The following is a 10,063-nucleotide window of genomic DNA, read 5'->3' as shown; positions in this document are numbered from 1 at the left end:
ACCATAAGATCTACAAGACATCAGGTCGGCTAACCTTGGTTTAGTGTGCCAAACCAGAACCAGGGACACCCTGGTTCAAATGCACCACTACCCCAGCCACACAGCTGAGCTTGCACTAACAGATTGAGATTGAATCCTGACAAGACAGAAGTACTGTTCGTGGGGGACAGGAGGCGGGCAGGCGTGGAGGATTCCCTGGTTCTGAATGTGGTAATTGTGCCCCTGAAAGACCAGATGCGCACCTTGAAAGATCTACATTGGCTCCCAGTACATTTCCGAGCACAATTCAAAGTGTTGGTGCTGACCTTTAAAGCCCTAAATGGCCTCGGTCCACTATACCTGAAGGAGCGTCTCCACCTCCATTGTTCTGCCCGGACACTGAGGTCCAGAGCTGAGGCCCTTCTGGCGGTTCCCTCGTTGCGAGAAGCCAAGTTGCAGGGAACTAGGCAGAGGGCCTTCTCGGTGGTGGCGCCTACCCTGTGGAACACCCTCCCATCAAATGTCAAAGAGGAACAACAACTACCAGACTTTTAGAAGACATCTGAAGGCAGCCCTGTTCAGGAAGGCTTTTAATGTTTAATAGATTGTTGTGTTTTATTCTTCTGTTGGAAGCCGCCCAGTGGCTGGGGAGACCCGGCCCGATGGGCGGGGTATAATTAATATATTATTATTATTATTATTATTATTATTATTATTTTGTCTCTCAGAAGAACCTCCCTCGTCTCCAGTATCTGTGCAGAAAAGACCAGAACTCAAGTGGCAAAAGAATCTCATTCTCTGCCTAAGAGAAACGTCCTCAGTCTGACCACCAGCGATCGCAAGAAGGAGTTTGGGGGCAGAGGGGGCGGTTAGCCCCGGGTGCCACTCTGGGAGGGGTGACAAGATGGCCCCTGCCTCCCCCCAGCTGTAGAGCAGACGAGGGCACGCAAAGTCCATGTGGGTGCCCGTCTCGCACACTGTTCATGTACAGTCGCCTTTCATGTGTGAGCGGCAGTCCGTACGGAGTGCGCATGTGCGGCATTCCATACAGAGTGTGCACGCGTGGGATGCCGCACATGCGCAGTCCGAACAGGCTGCGCCGCCCCAGGTGCCGGAGAGGGTTCCTCTGCCACTGGTTGGGGGCGTCCAGGTTCTTTTCAAAGGAATCGAAAAACGCCCGCCTCCCCAACTTTACTCTCATCAAATATAAAGTCACGGCTCATCTTGAATCAATGCGAATTGCCCACTTCTCCTTTTCTCTGAAACAATAAAACCCTTCTCACTTCCTTCTTGATTCCCATTTCCCGCTATGAGCTCTGCTTCGCTGTTTTCGGTGATCAAAACAACTTGCCAGCTGCACTTTGGGTGTGAATGCCTGGGCCCAGGGTGTCGCCCCAGTGTTTTGGGGGGTGGCCTTGGGGTACAGGGTGGGCAATTTTAAAAGGCTATATAAGCGCTTGCGCACCATTGTTCTGTGTTCTGTCCTCCCTCCTGTGTGTGGTGAGTGAGGACCCTGTTGCAACAGTTTAATAAAGATCAAGATTACTAGCCAGTTTGCTTCTCAGTATTCTCTGGCTGGCCTCCGTGGTATCGCCATGAAGCTGTGGATCCGTTTTTTTGACGGTGTGGGCTATGCTCCTGGCTATAATGTGTGATTTGAGGGTGAGTTTGGGGTGGCCCAATGCAAAAAGCCTTAGGATCCATGAGGATCCATGCTTCAAAACCACGTTTTGGGGCCGTGGTATCAGCTGGAAGCCAAGGATCCTTGATTTTATTGGTGCAGACTGTGCCCCTGGCATATAGCTGCCAAGTCTCCCGTTTTCCCCGGGAAATCCCCGTTTTTCCAGCTGTTCCTAGCTGAAAAAACGATTTTTTTTGTTTTTTCCCGGTTTATTCTGGCGCGGCGGCCATTTTGGAACTGGGCAGAGCATGCTCAGAAGCGACTTTTGATGCTGCTCTGCCCAGTTCCAAAATGGTTGCAGTGCACTTCCGGTCTGCTATTTCCAGCCCGGTCCCTTATTTCTCTGACAGCAACTTGGCAGGTATGCCCTGGCAGTGCCGTCCTTCCTACTGGACTGACTGGCACATTGCGCCAGGGCGCTGGCCTCTCAGGGGCGCCCCAATGCTGCAGAAAGAGCTCCGGCCGCTCCCGAGCCCAGGCGGGGGCGGCGGTGGAAGCAGCACCCAAAATGGCTCTTTTTGGGGCACTGTTCCCGCCACGCCCGCTTGCAACAGCAGGCTTGCTAGCTGCCATTCCAACGGCGCCTAGCAAGCCGTGGGGGGGGGCACCAGAGGGATTTTTGCACCACATGTGGTGGGAATGCCCCAAAATCCAATTATTCTGGGCAACAGCCATACGAGAAATATGTAAAATAACCGAACAAGTAATAGAAATTACCCCAGAATTGGCCCTACTAAACATCTTCCAAGATAATAATGCCCATTTAGACCACAAAGACCTCATAAACCACCTACTTTCAGCAACCAGAAATGTCATAACCAGACATTGGAGAGACCTGTCAGGAGTAAGCATGGACCAATGGTACCAAGTAGGATCGGAAACAGCCTTACGAGAAAAACTAACCAACAAGCTGAAACTGGCACGGGGACAAATAGAAGAGGATGCCTTCACCCCGCTATGGTTCCCCTTTATCACACACACAGCCCAATAAGATAATGACAAAAATTTACCGCCAGCATACAAATCAGTATGGCTAACCTGACCCAAAAATACCCACCCACCCCCCACACACATGAAAACAAGGACCATCATAGCCAATCACAAATGGACAACCACACCCTTGGCCAACCCCAGTCTCTCTCACCATCAAAAGAACACAAGCGAATAAAGGAGTATCAACACAAACAAAGCTGTCATCAAGCCCTATACAGTGGAACCTCAGTTTATGAACACCTCGGTTTACGAATTTTCGGTTTACGAACGCTGCGGACCCATCTGGAACGGATTAATTCACTTTCCATTACTTTCAATGGGAAAGTTTGCTTCAGTTTATGAACAGACTTCCAGAACCAATTACACTCATACTTCGGGTTAAGTACGCTTCAGGTTGAGTACTCCGCGGACCCGTCTGGAACGGATTAATCCACTTTCCATTACTTTCAATGGGAAAGTTCGCTTCAGTTTATGAACGCTTCAGTTTAAGTACTCTGTGGACCGTCTGGAACAGATTAATCCACTTTCCATTACTTTCAATGGGAAAGTTCGCTTCAGTTTATGAACGCTTCAGTTTATGAACAGACGTCCGGAACCAATTGTGTTCATAAACCGAGGTACCACTGTACAGTGGAACCTCAGTTTATGAACACCTCGGTTTACGAATTTTCGGTTTACGAACGCTGCGGACCCATCTGGAACAGATTAATTCACTTTCCATTACTTTCAATGGGAAAGTTTGCTTCAGTTTATGAACAGACTTCCAGAACCAATTACACTCATACTTCGGGTTAAGTACGCTTCAGGTTGAGTACTCCGCGGACCCGTCTGGAACAGATTAATCCACTTTCCATTACTTTCAATGGGAAAGTTCGCTTCAGTTTATGAACACTTCAGTTTATGAACAGACTTCCGGAACCAATTGTGTTCATAAACCGAGGTACCACTGTATATATTAAGCAAAACAGAAACATCGTCACCCTACTCCCACCCCCATCCACCCTCCCACCCCCTATCTACCTCGTTTTCCCTCTTTCTTCTTAGCGTCTTAACAAATGAAACTGATTTGCAAAAATGAGACATGTTAAAATATGAGAGACACTGCACACACCTTTGTGATTCAAGAAATCTTTAATTAAAAAAATACTTTAAAAATAAGTCAGGGAGAAGAAGGTGTCTTGATATGGTTTGCGCAGTTTTGCCAAAATAAATAAATAAATAAAGCTGGTGCTCACACACACCCCCCCCCCCCCCGCCAAAGCTGCAAAAGCTCTCCTTGCAGGGCTAAGAAATCCTTCCCATTAAAACCTAAATGCATGGTGGAAGGAAGACATGCAACATTCCAAGGTCTCATGCCTCCAGCTTCTATGCAGCTTAGAAGTCATGGTACAGCACTTGACTGCGGCAGTACAGGTATATCCAATTCTGATTGCAATCTAGGGATGAGCAGTTTCGAATTCTGCCAGAAGAGGGCGACCCAGGAAGGCTTTCTACCTTAAAAGGATTTTAAGAGCCAGGCTTCCCGGTGTCGCTCTGCTTAAGGACAGGTATGAAAAATCGACAGCGCTGCAAAACCGCATGCAGGACTAAACCCCAGGGCAGGCCCACCCAGGAGGTAAGGTGAGGGGGCTGCCTTGGGAGGCAGGATGCAGAAGGGTCGTGTTTCAGGAGACCCGAGGGAGTCCGTTCCACTGTTCAAAAAGCTCTTACTGATGTTTAGTCGGGATCGCCTTTCTTGTAACTTGAAGCCATCAGTACGGTAATAATAATAATAATAATAATAATAATAAATTTATTATTTATACCCTGCCTATCAGCCACTCTGCACGGCTCCCAACAGAATATAAAACATCAAACATTAAAAATTTCCCTAAGCAGGGTTGCCTTCAGGTGTCTTATAAAAGTCAGATATTCATTTATCTCCTTGACATCTGATGGAAGGGTGTTCCACAGGGCGGGTGCCACTACCGAGAAGGCCCTCTGCCTGGTTCCCTGTAACACAGGCATCCCCAAACTTTGGCTCTCCAGATGTTTTGGACCACAATTCCCATCATCCCTGGCCACTGGTCCTGTTAGCTAGGGATCATGGGTGTTGTAGGCCAAAACACCTGGAGGGCCGCAGTTTGGGGGTGCCTGCTGTAACCTCACTTCTCACAGGGAGGGAACCGCCAGAAGGCCCTTGGAGATGGAGCTCAGTGAACAATGGGAGTGGAGACTTGACCTGTTCATCTTTTGTATGCCACTCTCAAAGCAAGCTATATGTTTTAATTTAGACAATAATTTAACATGGTTTTCTAACAGTTCTTTCTGAAATCTTGATATTTCACAACTAAAACCTTTCTTCCTATCTGTCTTAAAAGTATCATTTAGTTGGTGAAACTATAACCCAGGGGTCAGCAAACTTTTTCAGCAGGGGGCCGGTCCACTGTCCCTCAGACCTTGTGGGGGGCCGGACTATATTTTGGAAAAAAAATATGAACGGATTCCTATGCCCCACAAATAACCCAGAGATGCATTTTAAATAAAATGACACCTTCTACTCATGTAAAAACACCAGGCAGGTCCCACAAATAACCCAGAGATGCATTTTAAATAAAAGGAAACATTCTACTCATGTAAAAACATGCTGATTCCCGCACAATCCGCAGGTTGGATTTAGAAGGTGATTGGGCCGCATCTGGCCCCCGGGCCTTAGTTTGGGGGACCCCTGCTATAACCAATCCATTAATAAATCCCTTATCTCCTCATAATCTTTAGGTTTCACTTGGTGTTCTGCTTTGGTTAACAGCTCTCTGCCTATGCCATCCAATTACTTCTCAGATCCAGTTTTTTCAGAGATATTGCTTCTAAAGGGGAAAGTTGCTAACCCTAAGTCTTGGGTAGGCAAACTAAGGCCCAGGGACCGGATCTGGCCCAATCGCCTTCTCAATCCAGCCCGCGGGCAGTCTGGGAATCAGCGTGTTTTTACATGAGTGGAATGTGTGCTTTTATTTAAAATGCATCTCTGGGTTATTTGTGGGGCATAGGAATTCGTTCTTCTTTTTCCCTTCAAAATATAGTCCGGTCCCCCACAAGGTCTGAGGGACAGTGGACCGGTCCCCTGCTGAAAAAGATTGCTGACCCCTGACTCAAACTGATGGGACACGCTGACGCCAGCCCTAAGTTCCTGACCAGTCTCATTTGCGTTTGGGCCTTTGGTGTGTTGTTTTTCTTTTCTTTTCTTTTCTTTTAAGAAAGCGGGACTTCTCTGAAGGTTGCCCTGTGGCGTTTTGCCAGAGGCTGTGACCAGGGATGCTGCCAACAGGTGCTGCTTTTCTTAGCCTGGATGGTCAGGTGGGGCTTTTAGGGTTATTTCAGGAGTGCCCCCAGAAGGAGCAGCCAGCCAGCCAGCCGGCTGGCCTCAAAAGGGCCTCTCCCGCCTCAGCCACCTTCTTTTGGGGCTGCTCCGACCCACCCACTGCTTTATGAAGCCTTTATGAAAAGCGCCACTGTGTTGGGAAGCACCTTGAATAAAGAAACAGCGCCTGGGTAAACAAAGCCTCGAAAGTCCTGAAGTCTTCCTTTGTGCCGGGGAACAGATGCAGCTTGTCACTCGCGGCCAGCCAGTGGTTTTGGTAGACAAGTGGGAAAAGGTAAGGACACCCCCCCCCCAAAAAATGCCCACTTTGGCTTAAGAGAGGACTCTTCTTCCCCCTCCCAGACCCTGTGGTCAGCTAGACACCCAAACACCCACACACACACACCCTGGACAGGACAAAATACCTAAGACCGGCCGAGAGCACCCAATTTCATAGAAGCATAGAGTTGGAAGAGACCACAAGGGCCATCCAGTCCAACCCCCTGCCGAGCAGGAAACACCATCAAAGCATTCTTGACATATGCCTGTCAAGCCTCTGCTTAAAGACCTCCAAAGAAGGAGACTCCACCACACTTCTTGGCAGCAAATTCCACTGCCGAACAGCTCTTACTGTCAGGAAGTTCTTCCTAATGTCGAGGTGGAATCTTCTTTCTTGTAGTTTGAATCCATTGCTCCGTGTCCGCTTCTCTGGAGCAGCAGAAAACAACCTTTCTCCCTCTTCTATATGACATCCTTTTATATATTTGAACATGGCTATCATATCACCCCTTAACCTTCTCTTCTCCAGGCTAAACATACCCAGATCCCTAAGCCGTTCCTCATAAGGCATCATTTCCAGGCCTTTGACCATTTTGGTTGCCCTCTTCTGGACATGTTCCAGCTTGTCAGTATCCTTCTTGAACTGTGGTGCCCAGAACGGGACACAGTACTCCAGGTGAGGTCTGACCAGAGCAGAATACAGTGGTACTATTACTTCCCTTGATCTAGATGCTATACTCCTATTGATGCAGCCCAGAATTGCATTGGCTTTTTTAGCTGCTGCATCACACTGCTGACTCATGTCAAGTCACTCTACATTGGAAGTGGCATCGTACCACTTTAACGGTCCTGCCTTCAGGAGAAGAAGGAGAAGGAGAAGAAGTTATTATTTTTACCCCACCAATCTGGCTAGGTTTCCCCAGCCATTCTGGGTGGCTTCCAACGAAACATTAAAAATGCAATAAAACGTCAGACATCAAAAACTTCCCTAAACAGGGCTGCCTTCAGATGTCTTCTAAAAGTCAGGTAGTTGTTTATTTCCTTGATATCTGATGGGAGGGCGTTCCACAGGGCGGGCGCCACCACCGAGAAGGCCCTCTGCCTGGTTCTCTGTAACCTGGCTTCTTGCAGGGAGGGAACCGCCAGAAGGCCCTTGGAGCTGGACCTCAGTGTCTGGGCTGAACGATGAGGGTGGAGATGCTCCTTCAGGGATACAAGGCTGAGACCATTCAGGGCTTTCAAGGTCAGCACCAACACTTTGAATTGTGCTCGGAAACATACCGGGAGCCAGTGTAGGTCTTTCAGGACCTTTGTTATATGGTCTCGGTGGCCATTCCAAGTTGCCAGTACAGTGGTGCCTCGACTTACGAATTTAATCCGTTCCGAAGGCACCTTCGTAAGTCAAAAAAATCGTAAGTCGAAAAATGCCATTGGAAATGCGATTTCCCATAGGAATGCATTGGAAACGGAAAAATTCGTAAGTCGAAGCAACCCTATCTAAAAATTTCTCAAGTCGAAAAATCCCTATCTAAAACCGCAGCGGTTTTTCCCCGGATGTCGAGACATTCGTAAGCGCGTGGCCATTACCCCCCCCAAAAAAAATTGTAAGTCGAAAACTTTGGTTGTCGAGTCGTTAATAAGTCAAGATACCACTGTATAGCTGCCGGATGCTAGAAGGAACAAAATATAGTCTTTGTTGGAATATTTTAATATGTCTTGTTGGAAATCTGTAAAAACACCTATGTCAGTAGAGTTTCATAAAAGTAATGAAACCGAATCATTTGAAAGCTCTGAGGTGTACAGGAGTGTCTAAATAATGAGGACACAGAAAAGAATAATAATTACTTTTTAAAATATGGAAATGATTGGTTGGGGAAGGAAGGAAGGAAGGAAGGAAGGAAGGAAGGAAGGAAGGAAGGAAGGAAGGAAGGAAGGAAGGAAGGAAGGAAGGAAAACAAAACAAAACAAAACAAAACAAAACACAGTATTGGGGTAGGAAGGACACGAAGGAAACATTTAAAGGGGCACCAATCTTATTCTCACTTTTCGAAACAACACACAAACTGAAGCCATCCTTCGAAATTTGCACTTGACTTCTCCAAATTTTGCACCGTTATTCCTCCAGCCAAATAATGTGTTAAAAAATGGCATATACTGGGGTGGCATGTGCTGCAGGAAAAGGATATCATTTGGTGATAATAACATTCAAAATGCATTATATGTGCGGAAAGTTCTTTGCAAAAAAAAAGGTTATATTAGGAAGAACTGCATGCTACAGTTAGCTAATACAATTACAGATTTTCATGCTGCTAACCTTCTTCCCAACAATCGCTGGAATGCTTTTAACAGTAAACAATATTATTAAAGTCACACGATGTTCATCCCAAGTCCCTCTGAGGGTATATCGGGGTGCCTAGACTTATTGAAGCGCAGGTGAAGGCCACAATTTCAGAGCAAACAGCAGCAATGCCAGCAAAACATTGGAGTGGAACAACCATTTCACCAATGGATCCTAGACAATGCACAAAAGGGACATTTAGGCTTAAAAGCAAACAGCAAAGCAGCGCTTTCTCTTCTGTGACTGAGATAGTCTGGGCTCGTGTACATGGAATCTTACAGGGGTGGGTTAAGGAGAGTACGATGAATAATGGAAGTTTTATATGGCCACTGGTCCCATCACCTCCTGGCAAATAGAAGGGGGAGAAATGGAGGCAGTGGGAGATTTTACTTTCTTGGGCTCTTTGATCACTGCAGATGGTGACAGCAGTCACGAAATTAAAAGATGCCTGATTCTTGGGAGAAAAGCAATGACAAACCTAGACAGCAGCTTAAAAAGCAGAGACATCACCTTGCCGACAAAGGTCCGTATAGTTAAAGCTATGGTTTTCCCAGTAGTGATGTATGGAAGTGAGAGCTGGACCATAAAGAAGGCTGATCGCCGAAGAATGGATGCTTTTGAATTATGGTGCTGGAGGAGACTCTTGAGCAGGCATACCCAAACTGCAGCCCTCCAGATGTTTTGGACTACAGTTCCCATCATCCCTGACCACTGGTCCTGTTAGCTAGGGATCATGGGAGTTGTAGGCCAAAACATCTGGAGGGCCGCAGTTTGGGGATGCCTGCTCTTGAGAGTCCCATGGACTGCAAGAAGATCAAACCTCTCCATTCTGAAGGAAATCAGCCCTGAGTGCTCACTGGAAGGACAGATTCTGAAGCTGAGGCTCCAATACTTTGGCCAACTTATTTATTTTATTTTTAAAGATTTTTTATTAAAGATTTCTTGATTTACAAAGGTGTGTGCAGTGGCTCTCATATTTTAACATGTATCATTTTTGCAAACCAGTTTCATTTGTTAAGACACTAAGAAGAAAGAGGGAAAACGAGGTACCTTATGAGAAGAGAAGACTCCCTGGAAAAGACCCTGATGTTGGGAAAGATGGAGGGCACAAGGAGAAGGGGACAACAGAGGACGAGATAGTTGGACAGTGTTATAGAAGTGACCAACATGAATCTGACCAAATTGCGGAAGGCAGTGGAAGACAGGACTACCTGGCGTGCTCTGGTCCATGGGCTCACCAAGATTCAGACACAACTAAACGACTAAACGGCAACAACAACAGTTAACAATGGCAGGGGATTGACTTAATGGGTTATGTTTACAGAGCGCACAGAAAAACTGCATGGGGGAGGTGAGAAATTTGAGAAGAAAGTACTGAAAAGGTTTCCAGCAAATCCAAGAAAACTCATTCTAGGTTTTTTAAAAAAAAATAATAATGAAAAAGGTGTGTTCTTTG

This window comes from Zootoca vivipara, chromosome 6, assembly GCF_965207765.1.
Source record: "Zootoca vivipara chromosome 6, rZooViv2.hap1.1, whole genome shotgun sequence".
Taxonomy (NCBI): Eukaryota; Metazoa; Chordata; class Lepidosauria; order Squamata; family Lacertidae; genus Zootoca; species Zootoca vivipara.
The sequence above is the reverse complement of the archived record's forward strand: the minus strand, read 5'-3'. Positions refer to the sequence as shown.